We start from the raw sequence: 10465 nt of genomic DNA on the forward strand, positions 1-10465 counted from the left end.
AACACCAGAAACAGCAGTAGAAGTTTGTGGGGGATCTGCCAGGCGGACCCGAGGAGTAGGGATCACCCTCCTCGGCCCAGGGGAATTCGGCACGGGCGGTTTCATGATGGTTTGAGAAGACCCCTCCCCAGCCGCCTTGACCGAGATGTTTTGTGCAACGGCTGTCTTCCTGGCCTTTTTGAAAGCCTTTATGGAGTTGTTGTTTTTCGACATTTCTGAAAAACAGAAAAGACAGAATCAACAAACAAAAGTCATGGATCACAAGGGTAAAATAGAATAAAATGAAAAAACGTCAGTCAGTACCCAACACATTTTGGACCAAAGATGGGTCCCCCAGAAATTTCTTAGTATCCAGATGCGGAGGTGACGTGGCAGAAATTGGCGAGTTAAGAATTTATTAATAGAAATACGTTGCAAGTACAGTCCTTAACCAGCTGAGAATCCGCTTATCAATTTAAAAAGTGTTGTCAGAATATTGAAATTAAAATACTGGGAGTATGAATCCCAGGTCGTCTCCCAACGAGTTGCATAGAAATGTGCTATTTTATCAATAAGATGTTTTCAAAAATGGTTGAGTTGATAACAGGAAATTAAATTAGAGAATTTAATTAATCTTAAATAAAAGCCTTGACTGGGAGTAGATTAGTTGGAAGCCCTATTCTTGTTGAAGTACTCTCAAGATTAATTAATAATTGGAAGTTGCTCTGCTTAGTTATCCCTTACTAGGTAAAGGAAAGTCAAGCAAGTTGGAAAGCTGTTTCTAGTCACAAGTCCTAGTCCTCTCTCTTGGGAAGGATCAGTGTCAATGATTAGAGGGTGATCCAACAAATAACCTAATTATAATCTCTCTCTTGAGTGGTTCAACTCAAGGGTTCCTTTCAATCATCTCCCAATCAAGTTATGAAACTACTCACTCATCATAATTATAAACTTCACAGAATTAATGGGGAAAATAAAAGAAGACATGATGAATAATAATGAAAGGGATTAATTGAAAATAAAAATAGCCTATATTAATAACTCATGCAAATAATCCAATGTCAACTCTAGGGGAATTAAGAATATGGAAGAATAAATGAAAAGTAAATAACAGAATATAATGACTAGTACCGGAGGTAAACTCTTCTCAAAAGCTAAAGCCAAAATCTTCAAAATCCTAACTATGAGTGTTCAAGTGAGTAAAACCTAGGGGAGGAGCAATGTCAGATCTAGAAACTAAAAATTATGCGGAATGAATGTTGTTCCTTTTTTCTCTGCATGTTCTCTGGCTCTAATCTGTGTTTCTGGGCCGAAAACTGGGTTGAAATCTGGCCCAGAAACTCTGCCAGTGACTTCTAAAATTCTGCAGATCGCGCACGTCACGCGGCCGCGTCATCCACGCATTTGCGTCACTCAGCATTTCTCGTACCACGCGTGCGCGTTGTCCACGCATTCGCGTCGTTCATGGAGCTTCCAATCCGTGCGGTTGCGTCAGGCACGCTAGCGCGTCACTGTTATTTCTTCTATCTCACGCGGTCGCGTCAGCCATGCGACCGCGTGACTTCTCGCTGGTTATCTCCTCAATTCTTTGTATTCCTTCTATTTTTGCATGCTTCCTTTCCAATCTCCACTTCATTCTTACCCTATAAAGCCTGAAACACTTAACATACAGATCACGACATCGAATGGAATAAAGGAGAATTAAAATACCTAATTAAAAGTCTATAGGAAGTAAGTTTTCAATCATGTAATAATTTTTGGAAGGAAATATAAATGCATGCTAATTATATGAATAAGTGGGTAAAGATCATGATAAAACCACACAATTAAACACATTGTAAACCATAAAATAGTGGTTTATCAGGAGGCTCCCCCCAAATATCCTCCAATACACTCACAAAGGCCTGTTCGACCTCGTCCAACATCTCCCAAGTATACCGAGACACCATGACATTCTTTTGCCACTCAAGAGGAAAAGCAGGTTCATCATTTTCATCAAGAAAAAAGGGGCGAACCCCCTCAACAGCTCAAACTTTAAAGAAATAGTTTTTAAAGTCCTTAAAGGACTCGTCATACATGGTGAAGACTTTGTGCCCTTGAGAAGATCTAAAGGGAACCCAAGAAGCTTTCTTTTTTGAAGAGGCCCCAAGCTTGGCTGAAACAAACAAATAGAGGAAAAGAGTTAGAGAAGGCTTGATGCCTAACTGTTGACACAGCAGCTGAAAAATTTTTATAAGGCCCCACGAATTGGGATGAAACTGGGATGGAGCAATGTTACACGACCACAACAAGTCGGTTTCAAAAGTAGAAAAAGGAAAAGTAATGTTCAACTGACTAAAGAAATATTCATAAGCATAGAAGAAGGGATGCTCCCCCTCGACTGAGGTGGGAAAACAAACTCTCTTGTCAGAACCAGGCGCTACAAGCTCATAATCCCTCTCCTGGGCACCGCTACCACAAACCCTATGATGTTTACGCAGCTCTATACAAAACTCAGAGTCCACCACAGAAATGCAGAGAAGAACCATAGAATCCACCCAATCAGCCATGCTCTCAGGGACTTGGGAAGACGTCTGGTGCACAAAATTGCAATCACACTTTTGTAATTCTGCACAACTAACCAGCAAGTGCACTGGGTCGTCCAAGTAATACCTTACGTGAGTAAGGGTCGATCCCACGGAGATTGTCGGCTTGAAGCAAGCTATGGTTATCTTGTAACTCTTAGTCAGGATATCAATAATTCTCAGGTTTAATTGTGAAAAGTAGAAAAACATGAAATAAATACTTGTTTTGCAGTAATGGAGAACATGTTGAGGTTTTGGAGATGCTCTATCTTCTGAATCTCTACTTTTCTACTGTCTTCTTCTTCATGCACGCAAGGCTCCTTCCATGGCAAGATGTATGTAGGGTTTCACCGTTGTCAATGGCTACCTCCCATCCTCTCAGTGAAAATGTTCAACGCGCTTTGTCACAGCACGACTATTCATCTGTCGGTTCTCGATCATGTCGGAATAGAATCTAGTGATTCTTTTGCGTCTATCACTAACGCCCCACAATCACGAGTTTAAAGCTCGTCACAGTCATTCAATCCCTGAATCCTACTCAGAATACCACAGACAAGGTTTAGACCTTCCGGGTTCTCAAGAATGGCCGCCAATACATTCTAGCTTATACCACGAAGATTATGGCTAAAGAACCCAAGAGATATCCACTCAATTTAAAGTAGAACGGATGTAGTTGTCAGGCACACGTTCATGGGTGAGAATGATGATGAGTGTCACAGATCATCACATTCATCAAATTGAGGAACAAGTGATAGCTTAGAATGGAAGCAAGCGTGATTGAATGAAAAACAGTAGTAATTGCATTAATCCATCAAGACACAGCAGAGCTCCTCACCCCCAACCATGGGGTTTAGAGACTCATGCCATAGAAAGTATAGTATGAAACGTGTAAAGTGTCATGAGATCAAGATATAATGTCAAAAGATCCTATTTATAGTGAACTAGTAACCTAGGATATACAGAAATGAGTAAATGACGTGAAAATCCACTTCCGGGGTCCACTTGGTGTGTGCCTGGGCTGAGCATTGAAGCTTCCATGTGTAGAGACTTTTTCTGGAGTTAAACACCAGCTTTTGTGCCAGTTTGGGCGTTTAACTCCAACTTTTGTGCCAGTTCCGGCGTTAAACGCCGGGAATTCTGAAGCTGATTTGCAACGCCAACTTGGGCCATCAAATCTCGGGTAAAGTATGGACCATTATACATTTCTGAAAAGCCCAGGATGTCTACTTTCCAACGCAATTAAGAGCGCACCAATTGGACTTCTGTAGCTCCAGCAAATCCACTTCGAGTGCAGGGAGGTCAGAATCCAACAGCATCTGTAGTCCTTTTTCAGCCTCTGAATCAGATTTTTGCTCAGGTCCCTCAATTTCAGCCAGAAATTACTTGAAATCACAGAAAAACACACAAACTCATAGTAAAGCCCAAAAAAGTGAATTTTAAATAAAAACTCATAAAAACCTACTAAAAACTAACTAAAATGTACTAAAAACATACTAAAAACAGTGCCAAAAAGCGTATAAATTATCCGCTCATCACAACACCAAACTTAAATTGTTGCTTGTCCCCAAGCAACTGAAAACCAAATAGGATAAAAAGAAGAGAACATACTATAGACTCCAAAATATCAATGAAACTTAGCTCCAATTAGATGAGCGGGACTAGTAACTTTTTGCCTCTGAATAGCTTTGGCATCTCACTTTATCCTTTGCAGTTTAGAATGATTGGCATCTATAGGAACTCAGAATTTAGATAGTGTTATTGATTCTCCTAGTTAAGTATGATGATTCTTGAACACAGCTATTTTATGAGTCTTGGCTGTGGCCCAAAGCACTCTGTCTTCCAGTATTACCACCGGATACATACATGCCACAGACACATAACTGGGTAAACCTTTTCAAATTGTGACTCAGCTTTGCTAGAGTCCCCAATTAGAGGTGTCCAGAGTTCTTAAGCACGCTCTTTTTGCCTTGGATCATTTTTTATTTTTACCCTTGCCTTTTTTTTAAAGGGCTATTGGCTTTTTCTGCTTGCTCTCTCTTCTTTTTTTCTTCTTTTTTTTGTTTTTTTTGAATTCACTGCTTTTTCTTGCTTCAAGAATCAATCTGATGATTTTTTAGATCCTCAATAACATTTCTCCTTTTCCATCATTCTTTCAAGAGCCAACAAGTTTAACATTCTTTAATCAACAAATTCAAAAGACATATGCACTGTTCAAGCATTCATTCAGAAAACAAAAAGTATTGTCACCACATCAAACTAATTCAACTAGTTTCAGAGATGAATTCGAAATTCTGTACTTCTTGTTCTTTTGTGATTAAAGCATTTTTCATTTAAGAGAGGTGATGGATTCATAGGACATTCATAGCTTTAAGACATGAACCTTAAATTTTATTAATCATGAATTAAAAACAAGACTAAAAAATAAATATAAGATAAGACTAATAGTAATAGAAAACAAAAATTTAAAAGACTCTAAAATAGAGTCCTAATGATAGAGGTTATCACAGAGCTAGGACTCAACAACCTTGATTTTGAGAAGTGGATGCTCCCTCAACTTGTGGGGTATTTGACCCTTCAAGGGAGAGCTTCTGGTGCTTCAGCTCCTGTAGCTTACGCCCCTGCTTCTCTTGTTCCTTCAGTAATTTGTAGAGCATGCAGTTTTGATTCTGCTGTTCTTCCTTAATTTGTTCCATAGTTTCTTGCAGCTTGGCAACAGATGCTTCTAGGCTGGCCCAGTAGTCAATTTCAGGAAGTTCAGGGAGGAATTCCTGCGCCCTCCTTTTGATAGAGTTATCTTGCATTTGTCTTTCCATTGACTTTTTGGTGATTGGATGTTCAATTGGGATGAATTCATCTACTCCCATCCTCACCCCAGCATCTTTGCATAGCAAAGAGATTAAGCTTGGGTAAGCCAGTTTGGCTTCAGTGGAGTTCTTGTTTGCAATTGTGTAAATCTCACAAGCAATCATATGATGAATCTCCACTTCTTTTCCCAGCATAATGCAATGAATCATCACTGCTCTCTTGACCGTGACCTCAGAACGGTTGCTAGTGGGCAATATAGAACGCCCAATGAAGTCTAGCCAACCTCTTCCAATTGGTTTGAGATCTTCCCTCTTGAGTTGGTTTGGGACACCTTTTGAATTGGTTGTCCACTTAGTTCCAGGGAGGCATATGTCCTCTAGAACTTGAACCAACCCCTTATCTACTCTCACCATTCTCCTATTAAAGGATTCAGGATCATCTTGTAGTTGAGGCAATTTGAAGACCTCTCTTATTTTGTCTAGATGGAAGTAAATAATTCTCCCTCTGACCATGGTTCTGTAGGTATGAAAAGCAGTTCCAGTCATTCTCTGCTTATCTGTCAGCCACAGATTTGAGTAGAATTCCTGAACCATGTTTCTTCCAACCTTTGTCTCAGGGTTGGTTAGCACTTCCAATCCTCTGTTTCGAATTTGCTCTTGGATCTCCGGATATTCATCTTCTTTTAGATCGAATCTGACTTCCGGGATCACTGACCTCAGACCCATTATTTTGTGGTAATGGTCTGCATGTTCTTTGGTTAAGAACTTCTCTTGACTCCAAAGATTCTTTGGATTATTCTCTTTCTTGCCTTTTGAATTGGTTTGTTTTCCTTTAGGAGCCATGATCTTGATAAATCTTGGCTTAGTGATCACGAAAAAGCACACCAAACTTAGAGATTTGCTTGCCCTCAAGCAAAAGAAAGAAAAGAGGAGAGAGAGGAGGAGAGCAAATTCGAATGGTGGGGAGAGGGGGATGGCCGAACGTGTATTTATAAGGGAGGGGGATTGATTTCAAAAATTTTGAAGGAGATTTGAGAAGATATGGAAAGAATTTGAGAAGATATTTGAGTTTTTGAAGAAGATTTGGAAAGGATTTGAAAGAGATTTGAAGAATGATTTAGAAAATTGTTTAATTTTTGAAATTTGAAGGTGAATGATGAAAGTTTGTAATGTGTTTATGCAGAAAATTATGGATCAAAACAAGAAAGTTTGAAAAAATTTGAAGTGGAAAATAAAATCTCTGTCCCCTACCTTTCTGGCGTTAAACGCCCAGAATGGTATCCATTCTGGCGTTTAACACCCAAATATTGGCCATTATGGGCGTTTAACGCCCAGCCAGGTGCCCTGGCTGGCGTTAAACACCAGAAACCCCTTCATCAATGGGCGTTTTGCTAAACGCCCAGGATGCTACAATCCTGGCGTTAAACACCCAGAATGGTACCCATTCTGGCGTTTAACGCCCAAAATGGTACCTTTACTGGCGTTAAACGCCCAGAATGAGATCCATTCTGGCGTTTAACGCCCAGAGTACCCTTTTCTGGCGTTTTCTTACCAGCAAACTCCTTTTCTCTGCTTTTTGCACTGAATCCTTCTGTAACTCTGTGAATTCCTTCAATTTTGATGATCAACTTTGAAGAATGTATGTCAATATTCTATTAAGTAAAATAAATCACCTGCTAATAGCTGGGTTGCCTCCCAGCAAGCGCTTCTTTATTGTTTTTAGCTGGACCTTTACTATGCTTCATTCAAGCCTCAGTTTTGAGCATTCTTGCTCAAAATTGCTTTCAAGATAATGTTTGATCCTCTATCCATTAACAATGAACTTTTTATCAGAATCAATATCTTGAAGCTCAACATATCCATATGGTGACACTCCTGTAATCACATACGGACCCCTCCATTGGGATTTAAGTTTTCCTGGGAATAGTCTGAGCCTAGAGTTGAAGAGCAGAACTTTTTGTCCTGGCTCAAAGACTCTGGATGACAACTTTTTGTCATGCCACTTCTTTGCCTTTTCCTTATAGATTTTTGCATTTTCAAAGGCACTGAGTCTGAACTCCTCTAGCTCATTTAGCTGGAGCAATCTTTTTTCACCAGCTAACTTAGCATCCATGTTTAGGAATCTGGTTGCCAAGTAGGCTTTATGTTCCAGTTCCACGGGCAGATGCCAGGCCTTCCCATACACAAGTTGGTATGGAGAGGTTCCTATAGGAGTCTTGAATGATGTTCTGTATGCCCACAGAGCATCATCCAAGCTCTTTGCCCAATCCTTTCTACGGGCAATAACAGTCCGTTCCAGGATTCTTTTTAGCTCTCTATTAGAGACTTCAGCTTGCCCATTTGTCTGTGGATGATACGGAGTTGCCACTTTGTGGCTAATTCCATATCGGACCATAGTAGAGTACAGCTGTTTATTGCAGAAATGAGTGCCCCCATCACTGATTAGTACTCTGGGAACACCAAACCTGCTGAAGACGTGTTTCTGGAGGAAGTTCAGCACGGTCTTGGTATCATTATTGGGTGTGGCAATTGCTTCTACCCATTTAGATACATAGTCTACTGCCACTAGAATATAAGTGTTTGAGTATGATGGTGGGAAGGGACCCATGAATTCAATACCCACATACATCAAACAATTCAATCTCTAAGATCCCTTGTTGAGGCATGGCGTAACCATGAGGCAAGTTACCAGCTCTTTGGCAACTGTCACAGTTACGCACAAACTCTCGGGCATCCCTATAGAGAGTAGGCCAGTAGAATCCACATTGGAGGACCTTAGTGGCTGTTCGCTCACCTCCGAAATGTCCCCCATACTGTGATCCATGGCAATGCCACAGGATCCTTTGTGCTTCCTCTCTAGGTACACATCTGCGGATTATTCCGTCTGCACATCTCTTAAAGAGGTATGGCTCATCCCATAGGTAGTACTTGGCATCTGAAATTAATTTTTTTTCTTTGCACCCTGCTGTACTCCTGTGGTATGAACCTCACAGCTTTATAATTTACAATGTCTGCAATCCATGGAGCTTTCTGAATGGCAAAGAGTTGCTCATCTGGAAAGGTCTCAGAGACTCAGTAGAAGGGAGGGACGCCCCTACTACTGGTTCTATTCGGGACAGATGATCAGCTACCTGGTTCTCTGTCCCTTTTCTGTCTCTTATTTCTATATCAAACTCTTGCAGAAGCAACACCCACCTTATGAGCATGGGTTTTGAATCCTGCTTTGTGAGTAAGTATTTAAGAGCAGCATGGTCAATGTACACAATCACTTTTGACCCTACTAAATAGGATCTAAACTTGTCAATGGCATAAACCACTGCAAGTAACTCTTTTTCTGTGGTTGTGTAATTCTTCTGTGCGTCATTTAGAACACGGCTAGCATAATAAATGACGTGCAGAAGCTTGTTATGCCTCTGTCCCAACACTGCACCAATGGCATGGTCACTGGCATCACACATTACTTCGAATGGTAATGTCCAGTCTGGTGCAGAGATGACTGGTGCTGTGCCCAGCTTGGCTTTCAGGGTCTCAAACGCCTGCAGACACTCTGTGTCAAACACAAATGGCGTGTCAGCAGCTAGTAGGTTGCTTAGAGGTTTTGAAATTTTTGAAAAATCCTTTATGAACCTCCTATAGAATCCTGCATGTCCCAGAAAGCTTCTTATTGCCTTAACATTGGCAGGTGGTGGTAATTTTTCAATTACTTCTACCTTTGCTTGATCCACCTCTATTCCCTTGCTTGAAATTTTGTGCCCGTGGACAATTCCTTCAGTCACCATAAAGTGACATTTCTCCCAGTTTAAGACCAGGTTAGTCTCTTGGCACCTTTTCAGGACAAGTGCTAGATGATCAAGACATGAGCTGAATGAGTCTCCAAATACTGAGAAATCATCCATAAAGACTTCCAGGAATTTCTCTACCATATCAGAGAAGATGGATAGCATGCACCTCTGAAAAGTTGCAGGTGCATTGCATAGACCAAAAGGCATTCTTCTGTAAGCAAATACGCCAGAAGGACAGGTGAATGCTGTTTTCTCTTGATCTTGAGGATCCACTACCATTTGATTGTAGCCTGAATAGCCATCCAAAAAGCAGTAATAATCATGACCAGCTAGTCTTTCTAGCATCTGGTCTATGAATGGTAAGGGAAAATGATCCTTTCTGGTGGCTGTATTGAGCCTTCTATAGTCAATACACAGACGCCACCCTGTAACTGTTCTTGTAGGAACCAGTTCATTCTTTTCATTATGAACCACTGTCATGCCTCCCTTCTTGGGGACAACTTAAACAGGGCTCACCTAAGGGCTATCAGAAATAGGATAAATAATCCCAGGCTCTAGTAACTTAGTGACCTCTTTCTGCACCACCTCCTTCATGGCTGGATTTAGCCGCCTTTGTGGTTGAACCACTGGCTTGGCATTATCCTCCAATAAGATCTTGTGCATGCATCTTGCTGGGCTAATGCCCTTAAGATCACTTATGGACCATCCAAGAGCTGTCTTATGTGTCCTTAGCACTTGAATTAGTGCTTTCTCTTCCTATGAATTTAAAGCAGAGCTTATGATCACTGAAAAAGTGTCACCTTCTCCCAGAAATGCATACTTCAGGGATGGTGGTGGTGGTTTGAGCTCAGGTTTGGGAGGCTTATCCTCTTCCTGAGGAATTTTTAGAGGTTCTTTTATTTCCTCTGGTTCCTCCTAATCAGGCTAAACATCTTTAAAGATGTTCTCTAGCTCTGATTTGAGACTCTCAGTCATATTGATCTCTTCCATCAAAGAGTCAATAATATCAGTGCTCATGCAGTCATTTGATGTGTTTGGATGCTGCATTGCTTTGATAGCATTCAACTTGAACTCATCCTCATTGACTCTCAGGGTCACTTCCCATTTTTGTACATCAATAAGAGTGCGTTCAGTTGCTAGGAAAGGTCTTCCTAGGATGAGAGTTGCACTCTTGTGCTCCTCCATTTCCAGCACTACAAAGTCAGTGGGAAAGGCAAATGGCCCAACCTTGACAATCATGTCTTTAATTATGCCTGATGGATATTTAATGGAGCCATCAGCAAGTTGGAGACATATCCAGGTTGGTTTGACTTCTTCAGTCAACCCAAGCTTTCTG

The sequence above is a fragment of the Arachis hypogaea genome, chromosome 4 (genome assembly GCF_003086295.3).
Source record: "Arachis hypogaea cultivar Tifrunner chromosome 4, arahy.Tifrunner.gnm2.J5K5, whole genome shotgun sequence".
NCBI lineage: Eukaryota > Viridiplantae > Streptophyta > Magnoliopsida > Fabales > Fabaceae > Arachis > Arachis hypogaea.